The sequence below is a fragment of the Desmodus rotundus genome, chromosome 6 (assembly GCF_022682495.2).
Source record: "Desmodus rotundus isolate HL8 chromosome 6, HLdesRot8A.1, whole genome shotgun sequence".
Lineage (NCBI taxonomy): Eukaryota > Metazoa > Chordata > Mammalia > Chiroptera > Phyllostomidae > Desmodus > Desmodus rotundus.
The window spans coordinates 122,742,753-122,769,097 of record NC_071392.1 but is presented as its reverse complement, the minus strand read 5'-3'; the positions used below and the strand labels follow the sequence as shown (position 1 = coordinate 122,769,097).

The following is a 26,345-nucleotide window of genomic DNA, read 5'->3' as shown; positions in this document are numbered from 1 at the left end:
ATTTTTTAGACAGAGGGAAAAGGAGGGAGAGAGAGAAGGAGAGAAGCATCAATGTGTGGTTGCCTCTCATGTGCCCCTTACTGGGGAACTGGCCTGCAACCCAGGCATGTGCCCTGATTGAGAATTGAACCAGCGACCCTTTGGTTCACAGGTTGGTGCTCAATCCACTGAGCAGCACCAGCCAAGGCGTATCTTGTAATTGTTATCATACAGTTCCTGTACATGTTTTGTTAACTCTATACTTAAATATTTCACTTTGTTTGGAGAAAACGTAAGTAGTATTCTGTTTTAAATTTTATTGTCTGCATGTATACCAAAATACAATAGACTTTTGTGTGTAGATCATGTATCCTGAAAGCTTGCTGAACTGAACTCAATTATTAGTTATAGGAGTTGTTTTTGTAGACTTCTTGGCATTTGCTAGTTAGACATTCATATCATTTGCAAATAGAGACAATTTTGCATATTCCTTTTCAATCCAATGTCTTGTTTTTGTTTTTATTGCCTCATTGCAGTGGCTAGAATTTCCAGTACTATGTTGAATAAGATGGTGGAAACAAACATGCTAGTCTTATTTTATATCCTAGAGGAAAAGCATTTAGTCTTTCACTATTAAGTTCAATGTTAGCTGGGTTTTTTTAGATTTTTTAAATCAAGTTTAGGCAATTCCTCTCTATTCTTCACTTGCTAAGAGTTTTTAACCATAAAAACTTAGATTTGTCATTTTTTTCTGCATCAGTTGACAAAATCCTTTTTTTTTTTTCTGAGTTGGTTAGTATGGTACATTTCATTAACTAATTTTTTAAATGTCAAACCAGCTCTATATTCCTGGAGGAAACTTCCCTTGAGCATCATGTATAATTCTTTTTATACATCGTAAGGTTTGGTTTGCTAAATTTTTTTTGAGGATTTTTGCAGCCAAGTTCAAAACACTATTTGCCTGTAGTTTTTTTCCTCCCCTATTCTGTTTTTTAGTTCTAGTGTCAAGACAATACTGGCCTCATAAAATACATCAGGAGGTACTCCTTTTCTATTTCCTAGGGGAGAATGTGTAAAGGAGGCAAACTCAGGAGCTTCCAGGTGAAATCTGAAATTGTTCCCCACACTGGGAAGGAAAGGGGAGATCTAAGAAAGATGCAGAACACTCCAGATTGGTAGGTGGCAGTTTTAATAAGCAAAGGAGTTTACATATGAGGCTTGTCTTGGATACCCACAAGATGAATCTGTCTCTGCACACACCAAGTTTATCTAGAGGCTTTAACTGGGTCTAGTCACGTATACCGTCCAGATGATCTCAACAATACCTTATTCTAATAAGGTTTTATCCTTGAAATTGTTTCCTACTGTGGGAACAGTGTGCAGAGAGTACGTTCCAAGGACAAGGTAGGGGATAAGGAGCCTCCAATTACCCGGATCCAGCTCATGGATCAACAGGGGATCATGTCTTCTTGATGACCTCTAACAACTCCCGATTATTGATTACAGGTTATTTTCCAACTTTTAAACCTGTGAGCCATGGAGAAAATCTATTACTTATTTAAAAATAAAGTTTTTGAATCCCTCTGACAAATCAGCCCTATTTTGTGTATTCAAAAGTGATGTATTCAATAAATGTATTTGCCTGGAAGACAAAGTAATGTATTACCCAGATTCCTCTTAAGTGAAGGACCCATCACCCTGCTGCAGGGATTGCAGGCCAGGGAAAGCTTTTAGCTGTTCTCTTTTTCAGGGATTGCCTCAGCTTCAGAGAGTTGCTTATCTCAAGTTCATGCCCCTTCCAAGGCAGTGCAAATAATGATTAATGTTGATATATAAAGGACTATAACAACTTGGAACAACTCTGAAGGGTCTTCTTACCTCCAAAGCTTCCTGGAGGGCTAGTGACTGTCATTGGCCTGCATCATAGCTAAACTTCTACCACAGCCCACTCTTGTTGCTGTTATCTCCCATACACAGGTGTCTGTCCTAAGCATCCTGCCTGGGAAACTCTCAAGAAATTCTTATGTAAAAAGAAAACCCTTAGGACTGAATGCAATGTAATATTTAGGGAAATAATCTTATTATTCATTTATAACGTTTCCCTTGCTTAAATCCTAAATGAATTTGAGGCAACTAATAATAATCATAGTGCCTAACCAGTAGAAAGAACCATACAAACACAAGCTTTATCTATAACCGTAAAGGTATTTTAAGTGATTAAAGCTCAGTGTTTCAAAGCAAAATGTTAATAGATACCAATCCCTCACAAATAAACAACACCTGTATAAAATATTTTCTGGCATTTGCATCTGCGCCAGCACACATAAAAGAAAGTCAAAAATAAAAAATATGTATGCAAATAAAGATGGGGATGGTGTGGGAGTGGTGGGACTTAGGGCTACTTGTGTGGCTTAGAGAATAAAAAGATGGATTTAGAGATTCCTATTCTTTTAAACAGAAAAACAGGATACGATGTACCAGGACATAGTTCTCCTTTATAGATAGGAATGTGAGGGAGAAAAGTAATCGTCCATATATCATATGGTTCCTGTTTTCTTATGGCAGCTGGTACATGGAGGGTGCTGAGTAAATGGAAAACAAGCAAGAGGGAAGTGATGTATATTGCACTGTTAACTAGAAAGCTGTTTTAGAGTTATTGAGTATGACAGAGTACCAATAGATACAAACTCTTACTTTTAATCTGCTATCCAGTTATGGGATCAGATGCCATGTCATAACCAGTTCATGATGATACTGTTAGGGCATCTGAGGACAGACAAGGGTGTGACTTCTGTTCTAAGGCTGAAAACTCCTGACTGGTTTTATGAATGTCTCTCTCTTACTTGTAGCATAGACAGTGTGAGTGTTCTTGACAATTCTGGAGCCTTTGGAGTTTGGGAAGGAAGTGGACAACTGGGAGATTTAAGATGAATCACAAGATATTACAAGCTTCATCTTTCATCAGAAAGCCCTGTCTACTCTTGGTACATAACCACTCTACTCTTATCAGTCTTCTTAATTAGGCAAGCCCAGCCTTACCATTATAAACACACCAAATTGGCACTTTGATAACTAGTCCGAGTTTTTGTCCCAGTTCGGGAAAGGCAGGGGAACAACGAAGGCAGACTGGTTCCACTTTGAGTAGAGGCTCAACTACTAACTACTTTGCTAGTCAACTAGCAAACAGAGCATGGAGAGGTCTAGGAGCCCACATTCCCCTAGGCCTCAGACGTCAAAAAGCAGCCAATTTGTGCTGGGTGCTCAGAGCCCAGCTTTACTGACATTCCTTCCAAGGCCCGCAAAGCACCTTCGCCTTCGCCGGTGCGGCCGGGGGGGGGGGGGCGGGCGGGAGGGGGATAGGGGGGTGGAAAGGCACCTTCACTTCTTTGCAGCCACAGCATCTGTGGGTAGGAGGGGCCTCTGTGGACATCAGAGACCATTTCTGGGCTGGTTGATTGAAGGATGGCCATTGGGAGGTCAGTCTCCAGATCTTTGCTACTCAGTTGTGGTGGCAGAACCAGCAGCATCACATCACCTGGGAGCTAGTTTTGCTAGTAGAATCTCAGGTCCCAGACCAGACCTACTGAATCTGAACCTGCCTGTTAATTGACCCACACATTTAAGTTTGAGAAACACGGGTCCAGGTGGAAGCAATGAAGCTAGCTGGAGGATCTCTCAGCCCCGCCCCCTCCCACTCAGCTCTCCTTAGCAAAGCTCAGTCCTGCATTGGTCCTGCACAAAATTTCTGCAAAACCAGAGTGTGTGGGGAGGGGGCGTGCAGGAGCTGCCCCCGCCCGGGAGGGCAGAGGACAAGTGTGATTGGATGGGCGAAAGGCGGCTTTCCTCAGCTCCGGGAGAGTAGACACTCCCCCGACCCTCCCCCGACACCTCTCCACCCCCACCCCCCGCAGCGGCTACCGCCTGCTTCCCGCCGGCTGCCGCGAAAACCCGGAACAGCTGCGTGTGCTCGCGGAAAGTCCTCCTAGGGGCGACGCCGGGCAGCTGGGCATGCTCAGTAGCTGGGGGAGGCTTGGGTGGAGAGTAGAAAGCTTTGGCTCTGCCTCCCACCCCTTGCTAGCGGCCCCCGCACCCCTTGCCTCCAGCCCGTAGTAGTTGCCCGGCGTGTGCCCGGGGAGACCACGAACATGGCGCTCTTAGCGATGTAGCAGCCCAGGCGGAGAAGGGGATGAGGCACCGCCGCTTCGCTGACAGCCAGCCACCAGGTAGGCGAGCGCGCCTGGAGGGGCTGCCTGGGTGGATATGGACGCGGGGAGGGGCGCTTGCGAGGATGCGCACGGCTGGGACCCGGGGCATCTTGCTTTGCCGGGAGAGGATGCGAAGCGGACATCTGTGACAGCGCGCAATTGTGCATCACCTAGGAGATGTCAAAGGCTGGGGACCCGCTGGCTGGAGGGAAGGGATCTGGGGACCGCCCCCCGCCCCCCTCACGCACACCCATGCGCTACCATCCAGCCTGGGCGCTCCACGGGTCAAATAAAGGATAGTTCCTTTCTGCTGGGTGGGAGGAGAACCCCGAATACCAGTCTTGGATGTGCGCTGGTCGACCGGACCGCTGGCAAGACCAGCACCAGTTCTTTGTGTATACAGCCGTGCACGCCCGGGGGTGTCACGATGCCTGCATCTTCAGAGGAGTGTTGGACATATTGCCAGGGCAGGATTCCCGTGTGGTTTTTGTCTCTTGGCAGGTGTGAATTGGAAGATGCAATAGCTGAGCCTTTATGGGGCTGTTTTCCTTTGTTACTTGCTTGAAGTGTGTGTGTGCGTGCGTGGTGGGTTATAATGGTGAGAGAGAACTTCTTCTCGTGGGCACACATGTGGGCAGAGTGTGGAAGAGGATCTCGGTTCCAAACTCTTGTCAAAATTGAGTGCTCTGTCGGCCTCCTGGAGGCACACTTGAAAAGTCCAGAGACAAGTGCCCAGTTTGGAGCCCTTCTTGAACCCATGCATGTTTATCTGGAGCTTTAAACATGGGACACAAGTTCATTCAACATCAGATATCAATTAAGGGAATTTGAAGCATTGAGGCTATCAGTGGTGGACTTTTTTTTATGCCGAATTAATAAAGACAAAAAGAAGTTGGCATAAAGCCAGAGGAAAGTCATAGTTAATAGTTGATGATAGCTTAGAAGGCTGAATGCACTTTGGGGGAAACTGGGAAACCTGGCATTCGACAGGGTTCTACCAAGATAAAGCCACAGGGTTTTGGGTGACTCACAGAACCTCTCAGCACATCATTTTATCTTCTGGGGTCTGGTGGCATGTAGACACTTTCTCACCTGAGTCCAGATGGACTAGATGATCTTTGAAGCCCCTACTACACCCCATAATAATAGCTCTGTCACATTATATTAGTGTATCTGTTATAGTCAGCAGTACAACTCAGGGAGGGAAGGTACATTTAGAATATGCCTTTATTTTTTGCCTCATAATTTAAAGGATGAACATCTTTGACTACAAAGTTTAGAGACACTTCCCTTTGTACATACAGCATTTATTTTATGGTCTCCTTAGCAAAAATGAGTCAGTATCATTAAAATGAACTGAGGAATGTTTGCGGAAAATGCATGTAAGTAAATTAAAGTCACAACTGTCCAATCTGATAGTACCTTGACTTGGAATACATATGTGCAAAGTAGAAGCACTGCTAATGGGAGCAATACAAGTTGATGATAAGTTCATTGATAGCTTTGGTCTTGGAATAAAATTTTTCTGTCCCTGTGTGAATGGGTAGAGATTGATTGTACTGTGTCTCTGCAGTTTGCTATTTTGGAAATAAATGTGAGTTTTAATTGCAGTCATTGAAAACACAGTTTGGCATTGCCTCTCCTTCACTGTGTCAGAGGTTGCTGTAACACTGCAGGTGTGAGAGGCAGGTGTTCTATCTAGGTTGTGGTATCATCATGGTGATGAGACAGCTGAGTTTGGGCTCTGACTCCCATTTTTAGCTCTGGGATCTTGGGCAAGCTATTTAACTTTACTAAGTCTCAATTACTTCGTCTGTAAAAGAAGCTTAGGAAGACTTTAGATAAGTAAGACTTACCTAAGCGGGTGGGTGTGTGGATTACTCATAATATAAACCACCAAGAAAATTGTGGTGACCACTACAAGCAGAAAGAAAATGTATTTTTTTTTAACCTATACCAGGTGCCTTGTATCATGCTAGTCAGGTTCAAGCATGTGATTTTATTTCATCTTCCCAACTATATTAGTTTCCTAGGGCAGCCATAACAAATTACCAAAAGTTAGGTGACTTAAAACAAAAATTCTTTCACAGTTCTGGAGGCTAGAAGTCCACAGTCAAGGTGTAGACAGGCTGGGTGCCCTCAGACACCCCTAGGGGAGGAATCTTTCTTGCCTCTACTAGTTTCTCATAGCCCTAGGTGTTCCTTGACGTGTGCCAGCATAACGCCAATCTCTGCCTTTATCTTCATGTGGCAAAATTTCCCCTTCTTACAAGGACACCATTCACATTGGATTTCGGGCCCACCGTATTTCAGCTGACTCCACCTTAATTTGATTACAGCATAAAGACCCTCACATTTACACAGCTCACATTTACAGGTTCTGGCTGGGTGGGCATTTGGGGGGAACGCTATTCTGCGCTGTATGCCGACAGCCCTGTGATCTGTGTTTAATGGCAACATTAACATGAGCACACAAGCAGAAGGGAAAGAAAGAGTGGTGTGGGTTCAGAGATGACTTTCAAGGTTATTCAATCCAACTAACCCACTTGAGGTTTAATTTACCCAGACTTGGTAGGAAAGAGCAGCATTCAAACACACCTCACTTGTACAAATGTCCCTGGCCTGGAAACCTAGACAATCCAGGACCTCAGTCTTGAACAGGTAATATACCATATTTTGCCATGTATAATGCACACTTTTGCCTAAATTTTTGAGGGAAAAATAAGGATGTGTATTATATGTGGGTAGTACCTGAAACACATTGTATCTCTTCTTGTGTTTTGTAATTATTTGTTACATAAAACTTCTTGTACCATAATATATTTTTAAAATGCTAAAATTCCTTTATAATACAAAGAAGTATCTAAATATAAATAGATAAATAATTGAATTTAAAAAATTAAAACAAAAGATGTTTTTCCCTGAAAGTCTGGACCAAAAATGTGGGTGCACATTATACGTGGGAGTGCATTATACACGGCAAACTACGTTACCTAACGTACCCTGTCCCAAATGGATTTGTTAATGTTGCCTTCCTCCCTTTTGCTACCCCATCAATACAATGCAAACAAACAACAGAAGTCCAAATTAAACAACAAGAATAGCAACAAAAATACCCCAATATTAACACTTTCTAACGTTTCTTATCCTGGTAAATGGCACCACTGCCCATGGAGTTGCTTTAGTGAGAAACTAATAATCATCTTTGATACCTCCATTCCCTTTGCCTTCCACATCCACAACCATCAGTCTTACAAATTCTGTCTTCTGCTCAGACCTCTAAATATATCTAGAGAGACTCTTTTTTTTTATGCCCCCCCCACCATCATCTTTCACCTGGATTATTAGTATAATTTACTAAAAAGACCCCTGGTTCCTTGCTTGGCCTCTCCAATCCTTTATCCAGAACATATAGGATCATACCAGTTTCCCATACACATTCCTGAAACAGATTCCAGAGCCTCTCAGAGCCTTGGGTACTTGGCTGCCTCATCTTGGGCATCTCTTCCTCTTGTTGCTGTCATACTGATCTCCTATTTTGAATACTCCAAACACTCAACCCCTATGCTTTGCAAATTCAAGCAATACCCATCCTCTTTGATATCCCTTCTGCATAACCCAAATCTCTCATCGCCTTTCTGCTTTCTACCATAGCACTTATGTTCTATTTATTTATTTGGCTATTTAATGTCTTGCGTACCATAGCACTTATGTTCTATTTATTTATTTGGCTATTTAATGTCTTGCGTGTAGATATTCAATAAACATTTAGTGAATGAGTGAAGAAATAAATATTCTTTCTCATAGCATTTTTCTGTGCTAATTTAAAGTTCTTATTTTTTTAAAAAAATTTTTATTTACTACCTTGTATAAAAGGAGCAATTTAGAAACCCATTCTGACTTCACAAGAGGAGTATTCTTGGCTTCAACAAATGCATCTTCTAAAAATTGGCTTTAAGTGAGCAGTTAATAATTGAGTAAAAATATTTTCTGGGAACTGAGGATTTTGAAAAATATATCAGCCAGTCAACAAATATTTCAAAAATACTTCTTGGGCATTTATTTTTGCCATGTTAGGCCCTAGGAAGACAATGGTGAAATAGACTTTTAGCCTTCTAGAGATTAGTAATAAAACATAATAATCATATTATGTGTAATAATAATTAAAATCAACAACATTGTTTATTGAGCTTCTGTTGTATGCTAGCTTCTCATCAGTCCCTCTCCGTACTTATTGCTATAGATAGCCCTCCAATTTTTCTCAATGACACAGAACCCAGATCAGATTCACAACAAATATTTGATGAATTAATAATTAGTAGATACTGTTATCCTGATATTTTAAAATAGAAAACATGTTTATCTAGAGAAAAGGGTATTTTTATATATAAATATAAATAACCCTGCGGTTGCTTTTTGAATATATCTAGGTGGGCCCTGTTCTGCTTTAGAAGTCATCCTGCCTATTGTCATTGTCCTTGGGGTTAAAATAAGAGACAGATTGCTCTCCGTATGGGAACAGGTTCCTGGTGTTTCTTGGTCTTCCACAGTTGTCAAAATTCTTAATCACCAGCTGAATTGTTTTATTTGTCCTGTGGAATCCACGTGAGAAGTGACTTAATGTCTCTCTCATTCAGAGCTTTTTTTTTTTGGTAGTTTTGAATAGCAGGACTGAGTACCTGAGGGAAGTAATTGTGGTTTAATGCAGGAACACAGGTTACACTATAGATTTCTAAGGCATCCTCAACTTCATGTCATTTTATTATTTGCATAAACGGTGATTTTTAAAAAAATTTTTATTGTTATTCAATTACAGTTGTATGCCTGCATAAACGGTGATTTTTAAAAATAAAAATATTTGTTAATGCATATAGTTAAGCATAACTTTTTATCAAAGTAATGAAAAATCAGACATTGTGTCTTGCTTTTGTTTAAAAGTGAATGATAAATAATTGAATCAGTTAAAACCTAAAGAAACTAATAAGAGATTTCAGTAAGGTGGGTGGTTAAAAAAAATGGCTACCCAAAATGCCAGTATTTACTAACTAAAAAATACAATAGAAAATGATTCTGTTCATAAATCCACAAAAATATAAATTACCTAGGAAAAATAGTAAATGTACACAAAATACTGTAGACTAATAAACTATAAAATTTTGCTAAGACAAATGAAAACATCTTATTCTAGGGTAGAAAGATGGATATTATGAACTGGTTATGCTTTTATGATTAATTAGTTTTAGTGCATTGGGATTTGGGAAAATTTGACAAATGATTTTAACATGAGTCTGGAAAAATATCTATATGGCAAAAGTCAAGAAAATTTTGCAAAAGAATATATGTGGAGGTAGGTAGTAGGTCATCTTTCCAGAAATAAAAATAAATCTGATCGTCAAACTACAATCATTATAGCTGTGTAATAGTGGTGGAAGAATCAATCAATAGCTCAATGGAATAGAATAGCCTGGAAATAGACTCAGGTAGTTTTTGGAAAAAGAACTGTAATTGAGAAAGCATTTTGAAATAGTGAAGAGTATTTGACAATGTCGAGAGAATTGGATAAGTATGTAAAAATCTTCCAACTAAGAACTTCTGTTTACGTGACTCACTAGACTAAGTTCCAAATAAATTGGAAAGTTTACCTGCCAGGTGAGAGACAAAGCTAGAATAACATCCCAATAGAATTGTCTAAATATCTGAATAAGTAATTTTAAAGGAAGAAATAAAAAGGCTAGTACATATATTTAATAAATATCCTTACTATTAATCACAGAAATGGAAATTAAAACAAAAAGGAGATGCCATGGTTCATGTATTAAACAAGCAGTGTGTGTGTGTGTGCGTGCGCGTGTGTGTGTGTTTATAAAATGGCACTGGCAAGGATGCAATGAGAAGGACGTTCTCACTGGTGCTGGGAGGAACTTACACGATAAAACCCTCCTGGAGAACAGTTTGAAGATATTTGTGAAGGTTTTGAAGTTTTAAGTCATTTGACCCAGGTATTTCTCTGGCTTTTTATTTTACTTTTATTTTTTGTCTGCTAAGGAAGTGGATGCAGGCAAATTTTTATTTAGAGAATTATTTATGTAATTTGCAATAATAGTGACAAAACTTAAAATTAACTAAAACTGGGGGCCCCAAATGACAGGCTTTTGCATAAATGTTAAGACTGATTGTTTTGAAGGTTATGTAATCACATGGAACAAACTTTATCACTTTAAGCGGAAATAACCAACTGTGCTACTGTATTCCAATGACTTGATTTCTGAAATGGAACTATCACATAGGCATATAAAAACTGGAACAAAAACAGAAAGTTAAACAATGCCTGGGTGGTACAAATATGGATGGATTTTCTTTTCTATTTTTATACTTTTCCAAATTTTTCAAAATTTAGTTAAGATAACATTGCTTTATGGAACAATGAAACCCTGCGATTTTACAAATATGGCAGTGGTACACATTCAGGTTATAGTTACTCATTTATGTAACGAACATTCATTGATTATCTCTTTTGCCAGGAGCTCTGCCAAGTGTTATCGGCAATGACTCTTAGTTTGCACACAAATGAAAGACAGTCTAACTTGAACAAAGAGAATTTACTAGAAGGTTGTCAGGGAGCTGAGAGAATTGCCAGGATTGAGTGGGATGGGACAAAGACAATACCAACCTTCACCAAAAGACAGGCTCAGAAGCCAAGCAGAGCCTCGCCAGTTCCAGGGTTAGACATCAGGTACTGGAGAAATGGCCAAGAACAGCCTGCCGAGGGCTGGGCCACAGGCCTCTGGTTGTTACACTTTGGGGCTTGCACACCATACCCCACCCACTTTGTGTTTTTCTAATACAAAAGTTTTTATGATTCTTTCCATTAATTTTACACACACACACACACACACAAAAGTCTTCCCCTAAAATGGTTAAATATGTTATTCTAGCTTTGTTTCTCACCTGCCAGGTAAACTTTCCAATTTACTGGGAACTTAGTCTAGTGAGTCACATAAACAGAAGTTCTTAGTTGAATGTTTTCTACATACTTAGACAATTTCCTCAACTCTTATCAAATACTTTTCACTATTCGAAGAGAGGGGAGGGCACCCTGATTAGCAGGCCCACTCCCCCTTTTACAATAAAAGAAATGAAAAAGATGGCATGGTTGCTAAACAACCAAAATCAAACTAAAACAAAAGACAATAAAAATGCCCACCACCCCAGGACTTGGAGGTCAACAGCAGTGAGTAGCAGCCATCTGTCCCTCCCTCTATAGGGAACATTCACTGAGATGTAGGTGAGATGAACACCTAATGCAGGGTTCCTGGTACAGTGTGCACCAGAGTGCCCCACACAGGAGACGCTGTTTTCTCATGGTGTCAGTGGTGATGTGTCCCGAATAAGGTGGCTTTTCAGATCTTAGTGTAGGGGCAGGGTTTTTCAAAGGGAGATCCCGTTCTCAGGTGAGACAAGAGCCAGTGAATGGATTACCCAAAAGAAACTGTTTAGCAGAAGTAAGAGGTATAGTTTGGAAATAGATGGGGCCCTCACACAAGTCTAGGCTTCTTTTTATTCTGCATTAGCTGACACTTAGCAAGTCCTACAGTAATTTCCGAGTGTAATCCATCAAGAATATTGGATTCCTGGTTCAAATAACTTTTGGTTCATAATACTATAAAGCCATCCCTAGATCAGTATGCATTCTTCCTGTGGTTTGCATCATAAACAGGAACTATCTGTGGCTGACCAGGTAATTTAATGCACAGGTTCGTGTGGCTTTGATAACTATTTATAAACTTTCCCAGAGGAAAGAAAACTTGCACAGGGAAGGACAAAAGGGAATTATTCTTTAATTGCACAAAAAACAGGACAGAGAAGAACTTCCATCACCAAGAGGGGCCTCTGCCCTGGACATTGCATAATAAAGAGCTGAGCTGGGCTGCACCTGTACAGTCATGCCCTTCTGTGCCAGTCAGAGAACCCGTGTGCCACCTGGGCCCCTCTGGGTCAAGCTCTGCCTACCCAGGAGCTTGGACTTCCCAGCTTTTAAGGCTCATAGGCTCGAGGGGGCCTGAGGAAAGATTGGTGATGGGAAGTGTGGATGGAGTTTGGGCATGCAAATGTTGTAGCCCACACACAAGTGCTGGGGGCCAGGGTAGAGAGAGCAAGGGGGAAGGGCAGGAGGCTGGTTCTCCTTATTTTACATGTTCTGGAATTCAATAATTCTATATTTAAACCTGGCTTCCAGGGTGTTATGAAGGCATATGTTTCAGGCTAGGCACATGGAGCATATTTAATAATTTTTAGCTTGAATTATCAAATTTAAATATCTTAGATATAATAATGAGGACTCCATTTGCTCCGTTTGTGTTCTTGCCCCCTCAAATGTTAGGGTCAGGCCTGGTCGGGTAGCTTTTTTAGAAAGATAACACTCAGTTGTACACGCACGCGTGTTAGCTGCCTGTGCAACATCAGTGTAGATTATGAGGAAAGCAGAGCACACTCCTGTGGTGATAGCTAGTGTATTGAACAAGACGTGTTAAGCCCTCATCCAGCTATTTTACCTCAGTATCTTAATTAATCTTCATAGAGCTCTATAAAATGGGTCATTCAAGGCAAAATATCATGCAGGCAGGTAGGGTAGCAAAGAGCAGTCAAACCCTGGCTCGTCCAAATCCAACTGTCCATCAAGACTGTGCTGTATGGCAACTCAGTAGGTAAGAAGAGAAGTTTTGTTTGGAGTCCTTGAACCCTTAATAATTTAAAAATTGCTGGATTAATCAACCCACCCTGACTCTCAAATCCTCTGATTCGGCATTTCTGTTCACGCAGATTTTCTCATGAAAGAGAAAGGAAATGCATTGACTGCCTGCCTGTGTTCAGTATTATGATTAACTGAATGATCAAAGCCCCAAATCAATATTCGGTGGCTTTTATAAGAAACAAATTTAACTTACATTTTAAAACGGGTGTCAGTATAGGATTCCATCTCCCAGTTTTCAAGGGACTTGCCATCTGTGTCATTGGTGCTGAAGGTAAATTGGCAATGGAGAGTGCCCTTGATTTTCCTTAAAGCACTAGTTCATCCCCAAGCCTCCATTACTCCATTGTCCAACCGAGTCAGGACGGCCCTATCCAAACATTAGTGGTTCTGTCAGTCTTTAATAACAAATTACAGGGGGATGGGCGAGGGCTCACTCCCTCACGCCTTCAGTTCCAAAAACAAGATCTATGATAAAGTCAAAAGTCGTTAGCTTCACTTTTCAATTAAAATTCAAATTTAAGGCTATATTTGATACTATTTAAGAAACTCTTTTAGTTACTTTCTGGATGGAACTTGATCCCTTTACTTCTAGGCATGGTCATTTGACTTACCCAAATGAACGCATGCATAAAACACTGATTTTCTAGCTAATTGTTCTTAGCTGTCAGCTGAGTTGCTCTCTCGCCTGATTTAGCTCCACTACAATTTACTAACTCAGGAAAAGAACTTCCTGGAAGGGAAGAGTAGAAAACTTATACCCATTTGTTTAAAAGAAAGCTCCGTCCCCCAAAGTAAGAGCAGTTATTACTTGGGTATGATTTAACCTCTAAATATATAGATGCTGATGGAGGAGGGGGTTAAAGGACCACCCCCCCCCCCCAAAAAAAAAACCTTACAGAAACTGAATACAGAGCTGTCCTCATCTGTGTGGTTTTTAGAATAATGTCACTTCTCTAGGCTTTAGAGACATGCAAACAAGTAATAAAAGGTATTTTCTAATAACATTTGAATTCACGACTTTAATTAAATAGTAGTTTGTTATACACTTTATAAGAGTTTTTAAGCTACCAGCTACCTCCAAAGTCGTGTCCTATCTTCTTTCTACTTCAAGTAGTCTCCACTCACCCCTCTCACAGCCAAGGCTTCCCTAAATCTCACCAACTTAAAGTTTTCTCGCACGTGCCCTTCCCTGTACCCACTGCCACTCCTCTTAGCATCTCTCAGTAAGGCCTCCTGTCAACTTCCTATCTGTTCCCTTATCATTCCCACTGCAAAATAAACATATAGTCATCTGATTATCACTTTCTCATTGGAAGCATCCTACCTAGCTATCATTTTCCTCCCCCCCCCCAAAACCACAAAATTCTTCCTGTGGTTCTGGGCCATCCCTTTCAAAGCATTCAACACAGTGTTTTGTAGGCATTTTCTTACTTGACTCCCTTCTTGCACTAGACTGAAAACTCTTTAGAGCAGATATCTTGTATCTTGGTCTTTGTGTCTCCAGCACCTAGCTTTGTGCATGCACATGTCAGGTCTTAAATAAATGTTTGTGGATGAATGCATGTTACCTAAATTTAAAAAAATGAGCCCAGATGTCAAAGGGAAATGCCATAGTTGAAAATTCTGGAATGGAACCTAGCAATGATATAGTCCATTTCCTTAAAAAATAGTTTCATACTAATGTTCATTTTCTACATTCTATCAATGAAAGATGAGGCAGGAAAGATTAATATTATCTGTTTCTGTTAGAAAAAAAACTTTAAATTTGGGTAGGTGTATAATGTGGATATTTGAAATACACTGAAAAAAAGAGAAAGTAGTGAAGGAAATTATAAACTCAGAGCAAGCTTTCCAACAATAGAGTATATAAACTGAGCTTCTTGCAAAACATTAAGAGTAATTATTTGATTACTATATGCAACTTACACCTACTGCTCTGTTGTCCCACACCTGGCATGAACGTGTTTGGTTGGTGATGTGGCCCTTGCTTGAATATCAATTGATTTTTATACTGAGAACTGGGGTTTTATTGAGTTCTGCCCAAGTCTTTGGCACCAATTATTTTCATAGTAACAAATGCCCTAGAAAATGAGGAAAACTAGGAAGGATTGGAAGAGAAATGAATCAAAGTAAGTAGTCCAAGCAAGGGGCTCTCCACTGTGAGACCCAGGCTCTCTTCAGGCTTTCAATCAGGAGTATTTGTGGCAGGATTATCATAGAGAAGATTCTGGGGTGAAAACTGGAAGGTATTTTAAAGGCAATCATAGATACCTTCCGTGAAAGAAGTTACTGTGTTTTCTTTAGCTGGGATTCCTGTGCTGGGTACCTGCGTTGGCCTACTAGCAGTCCCCAGGGACTGAAAGAAACACTTGCCACCGGGAGTCCGCTAACAACTAGGAATCGGGGACCAGCAACTGGAGACTCTTACTGCCTATGAAATATAGGTGAGCTGGCTGTCCTTTCAGAACTGGAAGATGTAGGGAAACACTGAGTTTTAGTAGGTACTAACATTTGACAACGCTAATTAGAGTTTCCAGTTGTGGCATGCACAGTGTGAAATTTCCCCTAAAAATCCAGTTTTTGGCTTCTCTTTAAAAAAAAATCATATATACATAAACACAAAATTTGACAACACTAACCATGTGTTCTCATGGCAACCATCCACTGTGGCTGAGTAGCAGCTGCCGCCATTATAGGCAGGTGATGGGGTTTCACTTTGCCACAGTCCCAATCACTCTCTACCGTGCAGTCATCAGGCCATTTTACATGTTTATGTTAACCTCTTGGTCCTTGAAGGCTGTTGAATTTGTAATCTTTGAATTAGAGGAGATGATTGCTCTATGGCTTTGGGTTATTTTATTCTTATAGTATATTGTTTCTTCTTAATCCCATTTCCTGAAAATGAATCAATTTACTTCATAAAGATAAGGTAAATGACATTGTAAACAAAGACATTTAAAAAAATTCCATTCTAGAAAAAAAAAAAAACCTAACCTTAAGCCTTCTGTGCTGGTATGAAGTTAATTTAAAATGTAGACTTTGGGGAGAGTTGGTGGGAATATTTGCATATTTAGACGTCAGTAACTAAACTTTTTCAATATTTTTTCAGCATTAGAAGATTATAAAGAATTTCTTTATATGTTTCATTTGAACTAAACTGAAATAGAAATCATAGGTTCTTGAGCTTGCTGGAGGTAGAAATTATCACAACTCAAAAGTATGCTATCATATTTCATGTGATATTATCATCTAGAAAGTATAAAACATTGAGAATGCAAATATGCCCACAGAAGTGCAGTAGAACCTTATAAATGATATGCATTCTATAGAATGGCTGGCAACATCTCAAAATCAATATTGGAATCACCCAGGGCGACTGGAAATGATGATATCACTGTACCTCACTAAACAGTAATGAACAACAAATGAGATAGAAAATTCCAGAGTTATCCCTAGAGTTTTTATTTGCTTGAGCTGGGGGTGGGGTGGGGGGTTTGATTGATTTTAGGAGTGTTTTTTTTCTTTTCTTTCTTTTTTTTCTACTTCTTTTTTTAGACCTCAGTTTTATTTTAAACACAGAGCACACCCCACCCATTGAGGGTGGTTTTCTTTTCCACACAGACCAGGGTATGCAGTGACTATAGATGTCACTGTAAAACAGATACAATGTTTGGTTCTAAGTTAATCACTTATCTAGTGAATTTATAATAAGGATAATTGGACCTGTGGAGTGGTGTCTGCTTGCTTCGGCTTTGTTCTTTGATAGGATAGAAAAATAATAGGAAACCTATTATAATGAGCATTCCCAAGTAGTCATTCAATTCAACAGATATTCATTATGAATTACTGTGTTTATTTGGGGTGGTACTTACCCCTGTGGAGGAAGTGAACATAAGTAAAAATCCCTCATATGTAAGGAGAGACAGATAGTAAACAATAAACATATAAGTAAACATATGGAATGTCAGAAAGTTATTATGCTTTGAAAAAATAGAGTGGTTCATAAGGGAGATCGAACGTACTGAGATGGTGACAGGAAAAGTTTAGTTTTCAATGGTGGCGAGGGGGTGTCAGCATATACCTCACTGAGAAGGTGACATTTGAAAGAGGGGAGGAAACTACCTGTGTAGAGATGCCCTGTGATAGATATGAGCATCACAGGCAGAGAGAACCCAGTGCAAACACTTCAAGGTAGAACACCTGGCTTACTTGAGGAATTGTGAGGAGCCCAATGTGGTTGGAACAAAGTGAGTGAGGGAGCTTCAGAAGGAGACAAGGTCAGGGAGGCGAGCAGTCAGAACCAGTAGGCAGAGATGAAACGCCTTGGCCTTTATTCTGAGCAAGATGGGGAACCATTGGAGAGATGTCAGAGGAGGACAGAATCTGACGTAGTTTCAAGACAAGTCCCTTTCTTAGAGAGAGGGAAAGTGTGAAGGCAGAAGACTGATCAGGAGGACAATAATTCAGGAGAGAGATGATGATGATTTGACCAGGGTGGTAGCAGTGAAAGTGGCGGAGGTAGTGCTTCCTGAGGATTGGGTACAGGATACTAGACAGCGGAGTCAAGGATGACTCCAGGATTTCCAGCTTGATCAACTAGAACAGGGGTGTCAAACTCATTTTCACCGGGGGCCACATTACCCTCGTAGTTGCCTTCAAAGGGCCAAAATAATTTTAGGACTGTATAAATGGAACTACTCCTTAACTGTTAAGGAGTTGAAATTAAATTCCGCCCTTTGAAGGCAACCACGAGGCTAATGTGGCCCCTGGTGAAAATGAGTTTGACACCCCTGAACTAGAAGAATGGAATTTCCTTCAGCTAAGAAAGGGAAGACATTGAGAAGAATATGTTTCTAGGGGAAAAATCAGAAGTTTTGCTTTGGACATTAGATGTCCCAGTAGCTGTTTACTTCCAGTGGAGATGTTGAGGATCTGTGTACTGGCAGAGGGAAGTCAATAAACATCTAGGTGGACACTACCAGGGGTTGCTATATCCATAACTCTTAGCGTGTTCCTGCAATGTTTGTCAATTGTTAAAAACCGTATCTTTTGTTAGCCAACTGTGATGGCGCTGATTGGACAATATATTAGTACAGAGAGACAAGAACACCTCACGTACCATGGGTAAAAGGACATCGAGCCTGAGTAAGTTGCACCCAAAGTTATTTTGAAATGAATGAGATAATGTAACCACAGGAGCTGAATTGGAGTCTTAGATATGAAGCATGCAGCTGTTAAATGCATCTACTGTTGACAAATAGGACAGAAGTAAGGCTACGACTGACCTTGCGATGAAACAGAAAGGATAAACTAGTCCCCAGGACTAAGTCATTTACCCATGTGATGCAATTGCATTCTTTTAGGGCACTGGTGAACCAGTTGGTAAGCCATCTCCTCCAAGGCATTAATGGAACACTGTGTCCCCAGTATACTAGGTCCTTGAATAAAGAGAAAAAAAAATTGATTCCTGTCTGGGGCCACCGTCTGTGTGGGTTTCCTTTGAGGACTCTGGGTTCTCCCACATCTCAAAGATGTACGTTTGAGGTGAATTGTCGTGTCTACATTGTCCCAGTCTGACTGAGTGTGGGGGTGTGAGAGAGTGCACCCTGCGATGGAAGGGGGTCCTGACCACGGTGGGTCTTGTTTTGTGACCTGACTGCTGGGATATGCTCCAGCCACTGGCCACCGGCCACCCTGAACTGGAATCAGCAGGTTAGAAGAGAATTACCGTATTTTGCTGGGTACAATGTGCTCCCGTATATAATGCACAGCCTTGTTTTTGGCCCAAATTTTCAGGAAAAAAAGTCTTTCATTTTAATTTTTTAATTCAATTTTTTATTTACATTTAGAAACAAAACTGATTATCATGTTCCAGGGTATTATTTTGCATACAGATATTGTTATTACTTTCTAGAATTATACTTTTAATGCATGAGCATAAATAAAAGAATTAAAAACATTTATATAGATAAGGAATTAGTACTATCCATATATAACATGAATCCTTATTTTTCCCTCAAAAATTTGGGCAAAAATGTGTGCATTATATATGGCAAAATAAAAGATCTTGTTTTTATTAATTTTTAAGTGTGTGTATAGCTCCATTTATTTCAGTGTTTAAAGTACAAGTGGTTTGGATTTTTTTTTTTAGAAGTTTGGTAGTGTTTTTATGAATAGAAATATGCTGTAGGAACTTAACTCATGTCATTAGCCTATGATAAACTTGGTTTCATCATTATACTTAAAGTTCCAGTTTCCAAGAACCTATCGATAATGTTAAGTGAGGACTTACTGTAATGTGGTTCCTGCTATGATCCTTTCTAGGAACAGGTAGCATGAAAGTAGGGAAAGTTGGAGAAAACATAATAAAAGTTACATCTGTTGCCTAGCTAATAAAATGATTTTAATGGGTCTAAGCCTTGCTACAAACCCCAAACTAAAAATAGTTTTCAGTGGAGAAAGAAGAGTGTATAACATGTATGATGAGAGCAGAGAGACAGGTCTTAGTCATATTTATATGTTTGAATATAGTAATTGTTAATGAATTTTAACTGGGTGTTGAAATGTACTTGATCAACAAGAAGTGAGGAATGGATATTGGACAGGCAGTTAGCAGACTGTAGTGAGATTTAAAAAATAACCCAGATGGTTCCCTTGATGAGAATGTATGAGTAGGATACTAGGGAAAGTGTTTTAAAATTGGCCATCTGCTTCAAAGAATTGTGGAGCAAGGAGCAAGAAGGAGATGCAAAGTTAAGGAGGTCATATCAAGATTGTGAGGATATTTGGGCTTGGCAGGCCCCAAATCCTTGTGCCCCTGAAGTAACAGCTTTTAAGCCTTGGATTTGTGATACAGGCTTAAGAAATGCATCATCATTGGTATAGCAAGGATCCCTCAAGACGACACCTGGGATGTTGGAATTTCCACACCAGACAACACCTTGGATGCTGGAGTTTCCCACTTGGAATGCCAGAAATGTGTAGAGAATCCTTTCAAACTTTCTGGTGTTCCTAAAGGAATGAAGAGAAGAAATTTTGGGAGAGCCATCCAAGCCAAAAGAAGAATGGTCTTGAATTAGCTATGTATCATCAACACTGAGCCCTTCTTGACCATCTTTGGTTGCTCTGTGTTGAACCTGAGTGTTATCATAGTTTTGCCCTTCCCTAGTCAGGACGTCAGGGCTCACTATTCGATTCTTTCATGTTTAGGACCTATGTGATGTAAAACTTCAGGCAACCCTGTTCACATCCATCTGGTTCATGTGAATGGTGCCTCTGGGAGTGTTTTAGTCCACAGCCTGAATGGCCTTCTGCACTGATTCTGCTTGTATTGTCATTAATTTGGTCCAAAGTTTGTGCAGGGGATCACCATACCTTGTACTTATGTTTTCTGTTCTCCTTCTCCCTCTTGACTGTAAAAAGCTTGAGGGAAGAAGCTAGATTTTATGTATGTATAATAAAACATATCACATGACACCCTTTACAGAGTTGCTCGATACCTCTTTCCTAAATACATGAGAGAATAGTAATGTTGGGACTTGTTGAGACTTAACTGTGTGTTAGCCTCTGTATCAACTATTTCATCTGCTTATGTCCCATATTCCAAACAGTGGCCCAATGGGAGTACGCACTACCTTAGTTCAAACAATCACCCTGTGGGGGTACACATTGCCTTCATTTGTCCTTTGAGGATGTTGAGATGATGAGCAGAAGGTGAATGAATGGAAACAGTGAGTGAAGACAATTCTTTCAAGAATTTTGGTATGCAGAGTTACGAACAGAAGGTTTAACTGAAATAGGATGTTGTGTTGAGGGAGAGCATTTCATAGAAAGATGGATGATGGACTTGGTGGGTTTAAATGTTGATGGGAAGGATTCAGTTGTGAGTAAGAGATGGAATGTGTAGTTGAGAGAACCAATAATTGATAGTCATTCAGAGATGACCCCAGATGACAGAAATGTGGATGAATAAACAGGAGGTTTGTTCTCTTGGAACAGCAATGAAGGAGAGCAGTAAAGGAGCAGTAAAGGAAACTTGGTGGTGGGAACCTAAAAGTTCTCATCTGAAACCTTTTCGTTTTAACTTTGAAAAGTAGGCAAAGTTAGCTATTCAGTTTGAGGAAAATGGTTGCGGTTGTCATGGCAACAATGCCAGCCTTTTTAAAGGAGAGTGGAGAAGGTATGAAATGAACTCTGCAGAGATTTAGAGAGACCGAGTCAGTCGGTGAGAGGCCCTAGCATTTCCATGTATTTCCACCTGTTAATATTAATGAAACCATGGCTGCAAATTAAAAGCCTAAGTACTCATTGTTCTTGTATCTACCAGAAAAAAAAAGTTTGACCCGATTTAATTAGAATCTAAAATGAAAAGAATAAAGGCCTTCTGCATGTAGGGGAAATTTGAATTTTATCCAGTGCACTTAAAGAAAATAAGCTTTCCTTCTCCTGATTTCTACTTTTTGATTCAGTTTCATGAAAGTTGGCATTAGGAGGATTTGCCGAGTGTATTCCATATAGGCTAAAGTTGTATTTGTAGCCAGATGCTTTGGAAAGTGGAGCGTGAGTATCTTCAACAGGATTCTTTTTGCTTGAAAGAGACCAAACTCAAAGAGACCAACTTGAAGTGTACAAGCAAGCTAGGAAATTATTGACCAATAGAGCTAAAAATCCAGAAATACAACTGGATCAGTATCTCAAAAATATTATCATGGTGCCATTTCTTTCCCATGCCTCAGCTCCACATATTTCTGTGTAGGCTTCATTTTCAGGCAGGTTGTCCCATTTTGGGGGAAAGATGTCCTCCCCACCCCCATACTCCACCTCTCCAGGTTTAGATCCTACTGATTTCAAAATCCAGCAGAAAATGCTTGAGGACCCAAGCATTCCAACAAAAGTTTTAGGAAGGAATTTCAATAGTTCAGGTATTACTTTTGTGGGACACATGGCGGTGTCCCTTCCTAGTCTTAGTTGTCTAGCCTGGAGAATGTTCTTGTTGCTCTTAAAGTCCAACCCCTCCCTGGTGTCAGAAATCAGAGTGTCATTAATTTTCTTTCAATCACCTGGACCAAGAGCGGGATTAGAGAGGTTTCATGAGGATTGTCAGGATGCCAGTATTAGAAGCAGAAGCAGTGGATGTTATCATGAAAAATTTTTTTTCTTAAGAGTGGGTAAAAGTAAAATTGCCAAATGTAGTCATAATATTCTCTACAAAGTTTTCTGGCCCAGTGAAATTTCTCTGGTCACAGAGTTTTGGCGGCCCTAACTTATTGGACTGATTATATTTGAAAATACCTGTTTTTTCCCCTAGAAATGGATTAGAAGCTTCCTAAGACACTAAAAACAGATTCTTTTTCCTCATCCTCTTGTGATCTTAACTTTTTATCTTTATGTCCTAATTTTGCCACTGGACTCCTGCTTCTATTTTGGAACCTTGGTAGGAAACAGATTTGTGTGGATATACTGACTTAGTATGAAATTAAAATGAAAAGCCATTTGCATATTTAGAACCTCACTTAATAGGAGGAAAATTGGTGATAATTGCAACCTAAATGTTTCTCAGGGAATGAACTCAGCGTTAGTGGGGACATGCTGTCATACCAAACTAACATGAAATGCACGCTCCCGATCCAACTTCCTAATATTTTCTTTCTTTGGCTTTCTCAGGCAGAGCATGTTTTCTCATGATTTAAGTGATTTGGTATCATGTCCTATATAGCTTCATGTTTTGTTAGGTCAGTTCAACTTTTGGACAAAGCAAATAGAAAACTATCTTTGGTAATTACTGTTATTTTGGCTCTTATTTAGTTGAAATGATGTCCACTACCTTTGTTTGTGTTATTTCTACAGCCCTACCTGCCAAGCTGTGTTCTGTCTGAATATTGTATACCTACCCATTTGTTTGTGTTTGGATGGTCAGGCATTCTTAAGAAAGTGGCATACTTAGAATTCCGTCTAATGATTGCCTTTAGCCCCTCTGACACCATAATGATTCCATCTTTTCCATGGAATAATTTCAGATATATACTTTAAGATAATTTCATCTGTCCATTAAGAGATTAGATATTAGTGGCTTTAGGAACATCAGGGTCTGGGTGCATCAGTTGAGGTATATTTGCTTTTCCTGGTATGGTTTGGGTTATTGGTTCTTTTTTTTTTTTTAAGATTTTATTTATTTATTATTAGAGAGGGGAAGAGAGGGGATGGGAGGGAGAGAAGGAAGAGAAACATCAGTGTGTGGTTGCCTCTTGAGTGTCCCCCACCCGGGACCCAGCCTGCAGCCCAGGCATGTGTCCTGACTGGGAATCAAACCAGTGACCCTTTGGTTCGCAAGCTGGCACTCAATCCACTGAACCACACCAGCCAGGGCTGGGTTATTGGTTCTTATAGTTGTTCTACCTCCTATAAGACTCAGCTCCATGGGCCGCTGTTCCCATATTAATGGATTGACAGTCCTACATCCCTCTCTTTCCCTTCCTGTTACCTCCTTTTGGATTCCCTTCTTGAAAAACTGGTGTATTCTTCCACTTCCTCCTCTAAAAAAATAGAAGATTTAAGTCTTCCTCTCCTTCCAGGAAAAATAATGTTTTTCCCCAGAACAATTTTGCCTCTAGACCAAAAGGCAGAAAGAACAGAGAAATGAATTTGAAGGAAGTGTTCATTCTGAATCTGCTTTTTTTCTTCAAAAGAAACTCAGTGTCCTTTAATTTTTACAGCAGAAGTTGCATATTTGTTTTGGAAATGGCAGCTGAATTTTGTGTGAGAGAAAGGTAGCCGCTGACTCCAGCTATGCTGACACACTGGAGTCTGGTTGTGTCTGGCCTTCAGCTGGTTCAACCTCATTAATTCAGAATTGACAGCTTTGGAATTTGATATAATTCATAGGGTCCAATCTGGCATATAACTCTGAACTAGCCATGAGAGTTAACTAAGCAAAATCTCATTATTACAAAGGCAATTTACATAGCGGATAAGGCATTGGATTCTGAACTGGGCAGACATGGAATCTAGTCCCTGTCTGGACTATTACTGGCTGTGCAAACTGATCAAATTTATTAGTTACTAAGAGCACTGAGTAATTATTTCCCAAGCATAAAAGAAAATACTATTAGGTTCATTATTAGGGTGGCTGTGGGTTACTAACATTTCTGATTCAAAATGTGACTCTGGTTTTCTTTCTACACATTTTTTACCATCTGAAATTACCTTGTTCATTTACCTGTTTATTTTTTATTATTTTTCTCCTTCACTAACAAAACACCCCCACAAGTTCAAGGACCTTGTTTATTTTGTTCAGCCCTCTGTCTCCCCAGGTTGGAAGAGGGCCTGGCACATATTAGGGGATCAGTACTTGTGTTGAATGAAAGAATGAATGAATGGGTCAAGCTGAGCACAGAACAAGGCACTGAGTAGGCACTCAGTAAGTGCACTTTGTTTCACTAGCTGACACGCGAGACTGTTCTATGTGTAGACTTGAAAGTCTTTCATTTGGATATAATTTTTTTATTGTACAGATTCAAAATCATGGAAACTTAGTTTGAAACTAGTGATTGAGATTCTACTTGTAACACAAACTGTTATGTTGAATGCCTTTTTTCTTATGTTCTTAAACTCATATTAAACCATGAGAACCATTAAAACTTTTGCTTCAGTAAAAGAAATACCAGAGAAGTCAAGAGATGTGTTGTCATAAGCAGTTAGTAGCAGGTACAAGAAAAGAGTTCAGGCGTCCTGCCTCCCGCTGTTCCCCCCATACTGCATGTCTGTGTGCCGGTATTACAGTAGAACAGTGAACCTAGTGATGGTAATGGTGGTTCACTTTTATTTCACTTTTAACATGGCAGGTATTATGCTCACAATAACCCTAGGAGGTTAGTATCTCAATCCTTTGGTAATCCCCATATTTCAGATGACAAATCTGAGGCTTTAGAGAAGTTTTTACCCCAGGTCCTACTGCCACTTCTGAACTCAGAGAAGTCCCTCCCCAGAGCCCACCCACATAACCACAAAGCAGTACTGACCCCAGACTGCCAATCTCCTGTAACTCAGAACTTTCATTAAATCTGACTGCCCTTCACACTCCACAATCACTGAGAACCAGGGAGAGCCACTGAAGTGTGACTTGGAGCTCCCTGAACGATGCGTCCTTGCGAGAGCAGAGTCTTTGCAGTGTCTTGAGAAGTCATGTGTCTGGCATCTAGGAAGAGGAAATCAGAGAAGCAGCTTGTTGGTTTGAGTTGTTTGAGAGTCAGGAGGGAGCTGTCATCCAGCCTCTGAAATAGAGCTTAGTGGCTCTTATTTTCCCCTGAGTAGGTTGGTAGAACTATTTTTTTTTAATTTATTAAATTTATTGGGGTGATATTGGTTAATGACATTATATAAGTTTCAAGTGTACAACTTTATAATACGTCATCTGTACATTGTACTGTGTGCTCACCACCTAAGTCTAGTCTCCTGTCACCATATATTTGCCCATTTTTACCCTTTTCAGCTTTAATTATCATTTCAGTAAGCAGAAGAATTTTTCAAATAGAAACAAGTGGAATTGCTACAGTAGACCTTCAATCATAATAAGGACTTATTTTTGAATCACTAGGGGCCACAGTAAGAACCGATGATTCAGAACAGAGAATTATAACAGAAACAAGACCGTTACAAAGTTGATACTTGACAGTGATTTGACATAGGATAGTAACTCCTGTTCCATGTAAGCATTGGGAAGGGTCTGGCTTCAGGGATGGAGCAGTGAGTATGGTCTGCACCTGAGTGTGTGAATTTCAAGAGATGCTCCAGAGGGAAGGATGGCCCAGGAACATCGCCTGGACCCCAACAGTACCTATTTTCCCAAGAAACTCCAAGCACTCCACGATGCATTTTAGTTTTCACTTCTTGTGCTTCTGGGAAATGGTGGCAAGTATTCATATTGCTGTTTTCGATGCAGATATTAAATCAGATTAATATGGCTAACAGTACAGTTAGCAAAGTATCATGCGACTTCCAGGTGGCCACCCTCACACCATTGCCGATGCCTGCCTGGGTATGAAAACATGGAGTTTTCGGGATTCTGATTCCCATAGTGATTCATAACAATGAGATTGTTATGAATCACTATGGGATGTTATGTTCTGAATGGGAAGACATTCTAGTAAGAACTTATTTTTTTAGTTTTTATATATGCCTAATGAGTGACATACGATAAGCTTTAACTCGATAAATCCAAAAGAACCTTTTTTACAAGGTAAACGAAAAATTTTAACTAATAAAATAATCATGTAATTTTAGTTGGGAACACTTTTTTTCTTTCTCAATGATTTATAAAATAATGGTGCATCTTGCAATTCCTGGTATCTTAAATTCAATGAAATATAGAAATATTAACCACAAGCAGTTTTTGACGGTATGCTAAGCACTGT

At 40.0% G+C, this 26,345-nt stretch overlaps 1 protein-coding gene across 1 annotated transcript in view; it reads left to right on the top strand.

The window, feature by feature from the left end:
- Positions 1-3,886: 3,886 nt before the first annotated feature.
- The window catches only part of PAK5 (p21 (RAC1) activated kinase 5), a 270,051-nt gene continuing 247,592 nt past the window's right edge, over positions 3,887-26,345 (top strand). The window contains exon 1 of the mRNA XM_024559536.4: positions 3,887-4,202. The gene's annotated coding sequence lies outside the window, so the exon portion shown is untranslated. The remainder of the gene's footprint in view (positions 4,203-26,345) is intronic.